This window comes from Ustilaginoidea virens, chromosome 6 (assembly GCF_000687475.1).
Source record: "Ustilaginoidea virens chromosome 6, complete sequence".
Lineage (NCBI taxonomy): Eukaryota > Fungi > Ascomycota > Sordariomycetes > Hypocreales > Clavicipitaceae > Ustilaginoidea > Ustilaginoidea virens.
The window spans coordinates 1,752,266-1,766,643 of NC_057321.1; positions in this window are offsets into that span (position 1 = coordinate 1,752,266).

Genomic DNA, 14,378 nt, shown 5'->3' on the forward strand with positions numbered 1-14,378 from the left:
TTTTCCTATTATTAGTAGAATTATTCTTACTATTATTAGTAGAAGCGGCGTTAGTATTAGTAGGGCTAGTAGCCTCTACAGGGTCCTTGCTAGTCGTATTAGTAGGACCGGAGATAGTAGGGCTAGTAGCCTCTACTAGTTCCTTACTAATTATAATAGTAGGAACGTTACTATTTTGCCTACTAACTAAGCCTTATAAAAGGATAGTTAGGGTGTTCATCTGGGACTTTATATAGTCCATATCTAGCTATAGTTGTACAGTAAGATTAGCTTTAGAGTCGGAATCCAAAGTGGCCTTATAAGTGGAAGGCCTAGACTGTGCCATTATAGTAGTTAAAAGTCGTTAAAAATGGTGCTAATAGCTGTAGGAATAGATGAATAACCAGCTGAATAGCTAGCAAAATAGTCGAATAACTGGTAAAATAGCCAGTAAATATAGTGGCTAGTAGCCTACTATAAAAGGTAACCGCAGAGTATAGCGGCAGGTCTCAATATAAAAGCACAAATGCCGTAGGCATTATGCAAGTCCGTATTATAGCGTTGGTGTTCAAGGTGCTTATATAGTGCCGTAATATACAGGTGCCATAAGTGCCGTAGGTGACGTAGGTGCCGTGGGTGCCGTAGGTGCCGTAGGTACTATAGGTGCCGTAATATAAAAGGTGCCGTAAGTGCCGTACCAAAAGTGCTATAAGTGGGAGAGTATAATAGGTGCCGTACAGTGCAATAGGTATCGTGCACTAGATGTAGAGGTGTTATACAGTAATATAATGTGATAGATATCACACTATAAAATCCGTAGGTACCGTAGGTTACGCCGAAAATAATGTAAGGTTACGCTAAGAGTGCCGTAAGGTTATGCCGTAAGTTGCCGTAGGGGTATGCCGTTGATTGCCGCAGGGTAATACCGTAGGTAACAAAGGGTAAGCTAAAGGTGATAATAGGTAAGCCGAAGTTAATAAGGGTGAGCCGAAGATACCAAAGGATAGCTATATTAGTAGTACTAATAAGCAAGAGAGACCAAGGGGTGAACACAAAAGAGGTAGGGTAAAAACAAAGAAGTATAAACCCGGGCTCATAACCTATTGCAAATCTCAAGGTCACTATAAAAGCAGAGCCTTACTAGCTAGCTAGATGGCACGAGACTGTCTGCAACCTGTGAACTAATCTTAGTATAATACTAGATTTTTCACCAAGTCCTAAGACTATACAAGTGCTATAAAGCAGGGCAAGTGTAAAGGCAAGGCAAATATAAGATAACTAGAAAACGCAGGGAAGGTAAGAAGTTAAGAGGCATATAGTGCATTAATAGACTCGATTGTGCTGCCCTTCAACTGTCTAAAAAGAAGGGGGAAAGCTATCCTATATATACACGAAGGAGGGGTGGGCCCAGGCATTCAGGGTAGCCAGTAAGATAGCTCCCCGTAATGCTCACTATGCCACGTATATGATACGTCAGCAGCCCCACTATATCCGGCCTTTCCAACCACCCTAACCACCGCACTAGTAATTAGCCACCACGCTAGTGACTAACCACCACGCTAGTGACTAACCACCACACTAGTGGACTAGCCACTACGCTAGTAGGCCGCCACGCTAATTTAGCAATGCCACACCTTTTTAACAAGGCCTACCTTAAGGCCTACCTTACTTGATATACAGTAAATAATCCACTGAAAATCCTTGAGGTAAAAGGCAAAGGCCTAAGGTTGGTAGGACTACCATAAGTCTAAGAGGCGGTATAAGGGCCAGAAGGTCAGTAAGCCAGTAGGGTATTAGGCCAGCAGCCTAGTAGGCTACTATAGGATTTTAACAATATAGATTTGAGGATATCGCGGTATAGTAATCGGTGATATGATTGGTCCCTAGTAGAGTACTAATTGACGATAGAAGGCGATTTTTCCGACTCTAAGGCGGAAGAGGGGGGTATATCACAGGCTCGGGCTACGCCCGCGCTATAATATGGCTAGGACTCAGGCTGCACCTACGATTAGCCTAAGGAGTATCGGCATAGGGTTACGAGGGCTCGCTAAGGACTCGGCCCGTGCTATATACAGGCATAAATAGACTACTTAGAGGCCCCTATTCGGGTCCTCTTCCTTTCCTCCTTAGTCTATTTAATATATTTATTCGACGCCTATTCGCAGTAGCCCTAAGGCCAGTCCTTTACAACTAGCTATTTATAGGTCTAAATAACCCTCTACGATTCAACTAATACGGGCAAAATAGGTTCAATAATAATTAGTAGCATCGACTATAGAGAGCTATCGCTTACTATATTAATAAAAAAGAATTTAATAAGGACGACCTTATTAAACTCGAAGAGCCTCTCCCTCCTAACGAGCAATTATATCTAGATAAAGATTAGATTAATATTACCTAATAGGAATTATAGGTAGACCTGCCTCCCCCAACTAGCGATATTTAGGATATATAATTTATTGCAATAATTCGACCCCGTTTTACTTAGGGAATGCACTCCGCCTATCGAATATACTATATGATATTCACTTCTCGTAATGTATTATTCAAATATTTAGTTAATGAATACGGCCTTAACCGTAAAGATAATAAAGACTCTCTTATTTGCCCTATCGACCTTATTTATAATAATTCTGCCTTCTATACTTATATAACGGCAAGCTACTCCCTAATAAATCGGCTATATCACCCTATCCCCCCCTTATATTAGAAAGATTAAACTACTTATAAAGCAGAAGTATCTAATTATGCTATTTATATAGAATCTTCTTAATCTGACCCAATTAATACCGATTATATAGATATCCTAATAATTCACTCTTCTATCAATATATAAAGGGATATAGGCCTTAGATTTACTTTTAGGTCTTAGACCTACTTAAGGTTCTAGATTTCACCTGACTTTAATAATCCTTATAACTAGTTCGATATATATATTAATACTAGATGCTCTATTAGTCTTATCAATTCTATCTAGCTTATAAAAAACTTCCCCGATAATTAAATTAGAACCTAATGTCAAGGATTCGGGCTACGCCCGTCTCATACTACTAAAGACAAGCTCACAGTAAGTGCGCGCGGCTAGTGTGATATAGGTGTCAATTATACCAAGTCAAAGTAACTTGGTACAATACGTACTCTTTTGGCCGTATGGTCAAGAGAGTAGGTTTTTACCTGGCGATATGCGCGGCACCCGCTTAGGGCCCAATTGGGCCACTTCGTTACATTTGTACCAAGTTACCCAAGGTCACAGGTTCGAATCCCGTATGCGATGCGCGGGCTCTTCATCTGGGCTTACAGAGGACGTGCTACTAGCCTCTAGGGGGTGTGTGGTATCATATGGTCGGCGCCAGCCGCACGAGCTTAAAGGGCCTGCAGAGAGGGGAGCTATGTCAAGGATTCGGGCTACGCCCGTCTTATACTACTAAAGACAAGCTCACAGTAAGTGCGCGCGGCTAGTGTGATATAGGTGTCAATTGTACCAAGTCAAAGTAACTTGGTACAATACGTACTCTTTTGGCCGTATGGTCAAGAGAGTAGGTTTTTACCTGGCGATGTGCGCGGCACCCGCTTAGGGCCCAATTGGGCCACTTCGTTACACCTAAGCTTAATTAATCACCATCGGCGGCATTAGTTTAGAGAAGTATATTATAGATAGATATATAGCACTAATATTAAACTTCCTGGGCAAGAAACTGGATGGTAGTCCAGCTATTGCAGTATTTACCCGCGAAATAGCAATTATTGACTCACTCTAGGCTAATATATTAATCGGTATAGACTGCCTTAGTCCCGAATAAATCGACATCATTAACAGTAAAAAATATACTATCTTTACTAAGTATAAGGATATATATATCCTAATGTCCGCCTGGCATCAATCACCTCCTACTATCTACCCAATTAAGGCATCTAGTACTATAGTCGTCCCTTTATACTTATATGCGCTAATACTAATTAATATAAGAATTCTAAAGGATCACTAAATGATCTTTAAGCCAACTATAACCCTAAATCTGCAATAATTTGCTTCTATAGTTGATTATAAAATAGCATATATTATCGTCTATAATACCTCCCTATAATGCATCCTAATACGCAAAAATCAATTTATAAGATAGATATACCCTATAGATTATTATACCTAAGCCTTTCTTATCGACTATATAAATTCCGCAGAAGCAGCCGACTTAGCTACCGTCTTAACCTCTAACCCTAAAGTTAGAATGCTTATACTAAAACATATGGCCGCTGATGCTACGTTAACCTACATTCACCCTATAGGCATTAATATCTATAATTCGGGTAACTTAGAAGAACTTAATTAACTCTAAAAACTCATCAATAAGTTCGCCGATTTATTTAAAGATAAAGGTTTTGCCTATATCCCACTAGAAGAGTAGATGCATATCTAAATAAAACCTAGATAGGAGGATATAATACCTAAAAAGTGCAAGATCTACCTAGTTGGCCCCGACGACCGCAAAATAGTAGAAAATATTATATATAATCTAGTAGCTAAAGATAAGGCATACTATACTACCTCCTATATCCCTTTTGCATTTCTAATCTTTATTATTTAGCAAAATATAGCTAATAAGAGAAAAGGTCGTATAGTAGTCGATATTTAAAGGCTCAATTTAATAACTATACTTAACGCCTACCCGATAAGAAAATAGGAGGACATTATCATAAAGCTAGCCAATACCACTTATATAACTATTGTCGATACTATAAGTTTCTACTACTAATAGCTTATTTACCTAGACTCTAGATGGGCGTTCACTATTGTAACCTATAATGGTTAATACACCTTTTATATCCCTATTTTGGGCTATAAGGGTTCTAATGCCTATATGCAGCGAAGGATAGATAATATCCTAAGGGGATTAAACGCCGATATATATTGCGATAATATCGTTATTGCCTCCTCTTTATTTTAATAGTATATACTCGACCTAGTTGACTTATTTACTCGACTTTTGAAAAATAATATCTTTATTAGCCCGGCTAAGATATTCATCGCTTTCTCTAGAGCGGTGGTATTAGGTAAGCTTATCGACTCACTCGGTATAGCTACTACCGAATAAAAACTTATAGTAATTAAAAATCTATAATTCCCTAAAACCTTATATGCTCTTGAGCATCTTTTAGGCTTTATAGGCTTACTTCGATATAATATACTAGGTTATACCTCTATTATCGAACTATTATAGCAATATAAGACTAACCTTTTACGACTTGCTTAATTAAAGAAAGACCCTCTTAAGAATTTAAAATCGGCAAAAAAGAAATAGGCTACTAGTATTAGAATATTTCTGCCTATTAAAGTAGAAGTCGACTTATTTAATGCAATTAAAAAGGCCCTTACGGATAATAAGATCCTCTACTTATTCTCTCCTGCTAGGCATCTTTTTATAGACTTTAATACCTTAAGAAAGGCAATCGGAGTTATAGTCTACTATATCAAAGATAATACCATTCCTAAATTGAAAACGGATAGCGTTATTACTATATACCCCTTATGCACTAGTATATAACTAATAGCTTTCTTCTTAAGGATACTTTTGGATATTAAGAAGAAATATTAGTCTACTAAACTTGAAATCTGCGGATATATATAGATGCTAAGAAAGGCTAGATATTAGATCGAGGCGACCGAGAAGCCTCCTATTATTTATTTTACTAATTATTACTCAATCGTTAATCTGGCCTAATAAGTCGATATAGCAAATACTTCTAGTCAATATACTATCAATAAGAAAATAATCCGGGCCTTAGAATATATCAGCTAGTTTAATATTAAAGCTATTTATAAACTAGGTAAGGACTATCTTATCCCCGATATATTAAGTCGTCTACCGACTATCTTACCGATTTATAAGTTAATAGCACTTAGTCAATTTGAATAACTTCCCGATAATTAACTAGAGCACTAGATAGATTTCCCTATCGCCTCTGCCTATAATATTTAATATAATCCCACTTATTTATTACCCATCCCCTCCAATGTTATTGCTACTGCCGAAAGGCCTATAATAAACTTAGTCAGTATTTCTCCAGAATTTCGTAGACTTTTACAAAAAGGATATAATAAAGACCCGGTATAGTTATATATTAAATCTATAATTAATAGTAATAGTCAATTACCTATAGAAGATAGGGCCTCTCTTCCTTTCGAATAGATAAATGATTTGCTCTAGAAAATATCCCTAGACTGCCCGCCTAAGTTATATATATCTAAGAACGTAATAACCGAAGTCTTCGCTGCTATATACAATAGAAACTATCTCGGTTACTTAAAGTTAAGTAAGGCAGTTCAATAGTTTTGTATTTATAAGGGATTATAATATTTTAGAGACTACCTTCGAAGCTATCCCTTTTGCTAAATCTACTACCCTCGATATTATTAATAATATAGCAATCTATAAACCCTATTGCCTTTACCCTATCCCTATTATATGATTTCTATTGACTTTTTGCTATTATTACCAACCTCCTTTAACGGTAACGACTCTATATTAGTTATAATCGATAAATTTAGCAAATAGTTGATAATGACACCCTATAAAGACGCCTTATCTGTATACTAATACGCTTTACTCCTTTATAATAGACTGCTACCCTATAATTAGGGGATCCTAAAGATAGTTATTAGCAATAAAGATAGGATATTCTTATCTGCTATATAATCCAGCTTTTAGAAACTAATAGGTATAAAACTACTCTACTTAATAGCCTATTATCCCTAAACGGATGGTTAAATAGAATGAATAATCTAATAGATCGAATCGATAATACGAATCTATATTTATTACCTAAAAGACTTATATTAGTAAGAGATAATTCTGCCTAAACTCTAATTTGAATTTAATAATGCCCTAAATGTATTGACCGGAGCTTCACTAAACTAAATCGTTCTTAGCTTTAACCCTAATGATATTATTAGTATATTTATACACCCCCCTCTAGATTTACTTAATCGCATTAAAAAACGGCTCTAAGCCTACAACGTAATAGCTATTACCGCCATCCGAATGAAATCGCACTATAATAGTAAACACCGATTAATATTCTTTTAACCTAGCGATAAAGTGCTTATCTATCTTAATAGAAAAGGATACTCAATCCTATCCCAATTTAGCTAGAAATACTCTACTAAATTCGCAGGCCTATTTAAAGTAATAGAACGCATAGGCAGATCTGCTTATAAGTTTAACCTTCTGGATACCTAGCGAATACACCTAGTTATTTCCGTCGACTACTTTAAACTATTCATACTAGATATATTTAATAGACTAGTACTAATAGTGGCACTAATCTGCCTTACTGATTATGACGTGTAGCTAATAATCAACCACAAGAATACAATAGACGGAACATAGTGCTATATTAAGTTTGTCGACCTTAATAATTCACACAATCAGTGGTTGACGATAGATACGATACTAAAAAAACCATCTAGCCTAAAACTGCTATAATACTAGAATGATAATCAAGCTAATTCTATTATAGCAGTAGCTTAACTAATTATTATACTAGTAGCCTAATCGACTTAACTTCCCACTAATCTCCTACAATATATAGCCTATTAGGTAATGCAGCTGCTTGAATAATAGACTTTTCACCTTACCCTAGCTTTATTTAGCTAAAGCTTTCGTTTATCTTTATAACTCTTTTTCCTTCTTTTTCTCCTTTTCTTATTCTTCTTTCTCTCTATCTTTCCTTTTATTATTATAATATATATAAGCTTAATACTCTATAGACCTTATCACTCGATATTACTATAGCCGACTTTATAAGTATTAACCTATGTATTAAACGAAAGTCCTATTAGAACCTTAACGATATTGCCGATAAATATAGGAAAGATAGCGCAGAATTTATACTAGTAAAGCACTTCCTTTCTTATCGAAAGTTCTTACCCCCGTATATTATCGCAATAGTAATGCCTAATCAGGTTTTATCTGGATTAAGCTTTAGAAGATCGTTAGCCCTACCGTCTAATAATCTACTCACTAAAACCCTCCTAGACGAATGCAACCTAAACGACCCTATACCACTCCTTACTATAGTTATCGCTAAAATAGTATAGGGTCCACTCGACCGCAATTCTAAATAGCAGGGTATATATTTAGTTTACAAATAAATTTTGGACGATATACCTTAATGCCCTACCTCTATTATTAATATATAGAAAGCTTCCTATCCGGCTAAGGTCACCCCGCCTAAAAAAATAAAGCGATTAAAACTATTGATCGAGACCCTAAAGAAGCAATCGAAACTATCTATCGAGACCCCTATTAAGCAACCCGATATAGACTTAATTAATATACAGCCGATACTACTACTAGCCCTACCGGCCCTAAACGTGCCGTTTCCCCTACCTAACGCACTAATTGCCTCACTGCAACTCCTATTATTACAGACTGTTTTGCTAGTACTGTCGGAATCGCTGTCGCAAGGTGCCCAATTGGGCACATTGCGACGGATGTGCCGCGCACACCCGTTGCGCACGATGTGGCCACTTTTGCCCCTATGCCCCTGAGCCCGGTAGGGCACGCGGGCAGCCCGGCCCGACCGCGCCGATGCACGTGACTACGGCACGCACAAAAAGGCCACATCGTGTAATTACTCTTTTGCTTCCTTTCTTTCCTCTTAGATATTCAGTCATTAGTAAAGTCAATAAATCCTTTACTTAGTGACCTCACGGTATATGATACCACGCGCGCGACCCTACGTATAACTGGGTACCCCGAGTTTATATCAATACTGATCAGTGGTGATAACCACCACTCACAGGATAATATCCCGCAAAGAACGGTGCATTATAGATCAGCAAGATATTAATATCGAAGAGGCAGTTAAGCTTTCTTAGCTGTGCTAACTAGAGGGAGAACGATTTATAACCTCTCCTTCCCCTCGTCTATCACGAGGAAGAAACTTATGCTAAATATCACGATCTTTAAAGATACCCTTAGCATTTAGGAAGAACGATTTATAACCTCTTCCTATTCTTTCTTTCTTTTACTACTACAATAAAAGCCCTCTCGAATCTTATACTCCTTGTAATACATCCCCCCCCTCTCTTTAAACCCTCATCTCAACACTATAGCCTTATCACAACAACTACGAGAGCTACCTAAAAGGATATAACGATTTGCCTTACTCTTTAACGACAATTAGACCAACGCTATAGAGCTTGTCGACCCTGATAATGCTATAAATGTACAGCTACACAACCGTATCGCGTTCCTTATAGATACTTATGAGGAAAACACCTACCTAGATGATGATCTCTAGGAATAATTCCGCGAGGATTATAGCGAGTGGAATGAAGCCCTATTCCGCCGTATTAACGCTTAGGTTTTACGGCAATTCCGCTCAATATTACGGGAACGCGGCGTATATATTGGAGTATCGGGTTCCCTAATAACACCAACCCTACTTGAATGCCTTTAATAATAATAGAATCCACAATGGCCTCAAGAGGAAGTAACCCGGCAACTTGCTCGTAGTGTATTCCTATCCCGGCTCAACCCTACTAGGGAAGCCTTACTACCTATCGGTAATACCGAGCAAGAGATACAAAGGCTTTAAAATACGCCCTCATACACACGCATAAGGCCCTTATCATTATCATCATCACGAGCCCCTATAATAGTTGTGCGAATACCCTCACTAAGGCTTGCGTTACGGCTCTCACAAGCCCCGTCAACGCTAAAGGAATTCGCAACACTAATGGCACGATTATAGTCATAATAACCTATCGTCCCCCCCTCTATATCGAAGAAGCATTATGCCCCTGCGCCTGCCCCTATTAAAGAAGAAGAAGATAGGGGCCGGTCCTAATAACCAAAAGGGAAGACGCCTATTTACAATAGGCCGCTATTCGAAACAGGGGAAAGCTCCCATCATCAACAACATGCAACGGCCGATAATTACAGCCTATAAGACCGACCCGATTAATCATATTAACCTAGGGATTATACCCCTAGCCGAGGCGGCTATCTCAATGCCCCTCGAGGTCATAATATGCCCAATAAGGGTCGAGTTATAGGCCCCAATAATATGCTTCCTTCAATAGAGGACCCGGATGACGATGATACCCACTAAACCAACGCTGCCGCCTGTGATACCAGATATCGGGCCTAAACGCCTCATCCGACAATGCCAAAAATAGGCACGGCACCTGGCCCTTCCCGTTAATATCGGCCTACTTAGGCCGATGAATGGACGGTTTTAACAGGAGTACCGGTAAACCTAGACCGACCCGGGTTATAGGATAACCCCGCCAGAGATCCCGCTAGCTTACCGCAAGGCTACCGATAAGCCGTTCCGGAATACCCTCTAGAATACCCCCAAGAAGATCATACCCGATATAGGTTCAGCCAAAAAGATTATACCCGAACCGGGTTTGATAATATATCGAAGAAGATATCTAACCTCTTATGCAGCTATCGTACAGAGGATAGATATAGCGGCAAAATGGATGATTTCCTTATACCAAAGGTTATATCTTTTAAAAGCAAATGCCGCCTATTAGGATTACCCGATAATGCATTCGCTAGAGCCTTCTAAATCATACTTATTAGCGATACTAAGACCTATTACTTTAATAACATTAAACATATTCGCAATACCCTCACTTTTGACGATATAGTCCGCAAAGTTAAGAGCTATTTCGAAAATGAGAGCATAGAGCAATTCTATTTGCACCATTAGAATAGAATAACACTCCAATCAACTATCGCAAAACATCCCGATAAGTCAAAGCTAGAATACCTTAATATCCTATTAGAAGAACTTCAATGCCTACATTATAGTCTTTTTCCCCCTTTTACAGCTAATATAGAGCTTTATCGGCAAGTGCTCAACGCTATAAGGGATACCCCTAAGTATAGCCAGGCCTTATATCGTTATGCCCCTACATTCGAAGGCCTCGCCGCTAACCTATGGCAATCCCTTTCTATCTATAAATCGGTCTATACAAATCAATAGCATTATTTCCTTTAATAGCAATAATATCACAATACTAACGATATTGATAACAATATGGCGCTATTTACAGACCGTAGATATAGTCAATCCAACGATTGGCACTAACGCCCTCAACGCCGATTCGGCCTACAACAGCAGTATTAACGGCAATAATAAAATCGCGCCTTTCTAGCTAGGCCCCGTCAAAGACGTTGCTTTATTTATAATAAATCAGGATATTAGTTATCTAACCATACTGACAAAGAGCAATAAGAATTAAAGGCACGATAGCTAAAGAACCGTTCTAACCGTACCGCCCCTAATAATAAGAAATTCCGCATTTTCCTATAGGAATACGAGGGGCCCGCATAAGGCCTCGAAGATGCCGATTTTAATAATATCGTTAAAAATATTGAAGTTATAATAGCAGGGGATATATAATGGGATGCAGAGAATGCTATCACACTACAAATTATAGCCACTCAGTACTTCCTAGCCCCTATGCAAATAGAACCATTACTTTCTTTATCTATCGAAACGTTATAAGCCCTATAGGATGAATCATGCCGATATACCTTCCTATAGATTAACCCCTTCCGAATGCCCTTACTACTACTAGACCGTAATTCTGCCTTTCTAGAAGAAGAACGCTATAGTGACTATACCTTCCGCGGAATCCTACCGGATACCGGCATTTCCGGCTTATCAATAGTAGGCCTAGGTCAAGCAAAGGCCCTAATGAGATTAATAAAGACCCTGACTATCGAGACGACTGACAAAAAGCACATAGTGAACTTCGGCGCTAGCTCTGCCACATCTTCCGGCATATTGAATATCCCTACGATATTTAGGAACATCCCCTTCCACATCCTTAATAGCGGCACCCCCTTCCTTTATTCTATTATGGATATAGATAGGATAGGCGTAAAGCTTAATAATATTAATAACCTATTAATCCAAGGGGATATTAAGGTCCCTATTATCAGGAAATGGGGATATCTATAGTGGACTCTTAATACCACAGATACTACTGCCTTCCACCTCTTATTATAGGAAATCCGTCAGCTTCATCATCGATTCGGGCATCCCTCCATCAATAGGCTTACCAAATTGCTTCAGCGGGCTAGTTATAATAATATTGACCGTAATATCATCGAGAAGATTACCTATATATGCTATTAATGCCAGATAAACGCAAAGGCACCCAGCCGATTCAAATTCACGCTTAAGGATAACAATACCAGCTAATTCAACTATAAAATTATTATTAATATCCTTCACATTAATAATCAGCCGGTATTACATATTATAGATGCCGCGATAAGCTTCTAGGCAGCTAGGTTCCTTAATCTATAAAGATAGAAGGCCTAAGATATTTAGAATGCCCTTAAGGAATACTAGATTGATACCTATCTTGGCCCGCCAGACTGGATAATTTACGATGCCGGACCTAACTTCGCTTCTGCCGAATTCCATTATAATGCCCGGCTTCTATCTATCAATATGGATGAAATTCCTATAGAAGCCCACAATAGTATCGGCAAAATCGAGAGATATCACGCCCCATTATACAGAGCCTATACTATTATTAATAAAGAAGTAGGCGACCTATTAATAAGGGAACAGAAACTATAGCTAGCTATTAAAGCTATTAACGATTCTGTTGGGCCTAACGGCCTAATACCCACGTTATTAGTCTTTAGAGCGTATCCCCAACTTATGGATGATTTACCTCCTAGCTTACTAATATCATAATGCGCCTTAACGTTACGAAAGGCTACTAATAAAGCTAGGAAATGCCTCGCTAAGCGATAAGTTCACAATGCCTTTACCCAATGGAACGGCCTAGATATATAGCCTATCCACCGACTACCCCTATAGTCCGATGTATAGGTATAGAGAGAAAAGGGTGGATGGCATAGGCTATACCGGCTAATCAGCCTCGATAGTAAGACCTACATCGTATAAATGCTATATAGCCCTATTAAGTTCCAATCAATAGTCGTCAAGCCTTATAACCACGACCCTGATAGTAATCCTGCTGCTAACGATCCCGAAGATATCGTCTATAACAAAGGCCCAGCCCGCCCCAGCAGGCTAGAAGTCAGAATACCGGCTATAGCCACACCTTTAGCCGCGATAATACCTACAGCCGAGACATTATCGCCGACCCCTAATAGACTACCTACAGCCGAGATATTATCGTCGCCAACCCCTAACCCAGCTAGGATACCGGCATTACAGCCAGTATTACTATTACTATCACCAGCAAGGGTAGTATCCGACGTCATGATTAATAAGGACCAAGAAGAAGCTCTTATTAATGCTATAGCTTCTAATACCATTATTAACGTATCTTTCTTAACCGCGAAAGAGTAAGCCGACCTGCAGTTTATTAGCCAATTACGCCGGGAAGGGAAGATTATAACCCCTAGAGCCCCTTTCGAATAATCTAACCGTATAGAGATAGAAGCATTATAAGCCCACAATATATTCCGATTTATTACCTTTAATATCGGTAAACATAGAGCCTAACGTCTCTTTAACTTACGTATAGTACGAGAAATCAAGGGCAAAGGCACGGACACCCTATATGAGAAGTCTAGGCTTATAATATAAGGCTATAGTGATAACGAGAAGCAATTAATATTGACTTAGTCCCCTACAATCCAATAGGCTAATTAACAGTTACTTATATTATTGGCCCCATCACTACAACGTTCTCACAACCTATTCCTTTAGATATATGATATCACGTAGGCTTATATGCAATCTTCTACTACCTTTAATAGATCGATTATCGCTAAGCTACCTAAGCAGATAGTATATTAATACCCCGATAATACCATTATAGAAGTGGTCAAGCCGCTATACGGAATAGCTGAGGCAGGCACCTACTAGTGGGCGATATACTTCCGGCACTATCGCGAGAAGTTGGGCATGACTATATTAACCTATAACCCCTATTTGCTGATATCCGCCGGTAATGACGATACTAACCGCACTAGCGATACTAACCGTACTGATATTCCTAACCGCGATACTACTATATGCTTCGGTATTGTAGGTATGCAGACTGACGATACCCTCGGCCTAAGTAATAATGCCTTCTTCTAACGGGAGGAATTAGAGCTTACTAAAGCAGGCTTTAACGTAAAGCCTAAGACGAGGCTATCGCTAACCGTGCCCCTAATATTTAACGGATGCATCCTAACGGCTGATAATAATGGTATAACCTTATGCTAGAAAGGGCAAAGTAAAAAGATTACAACCATCGATAAGAATACACCTATAGCCTAGTGTAATTATATCGAATAACGCGCTCGTAGCGCTTATATGGCTACGGTCTGCTAGCCCGAGGCGTCTTTTGACCTATCTATCGCGGCATAATACTAACAACCTAACCCTAATGATATCGC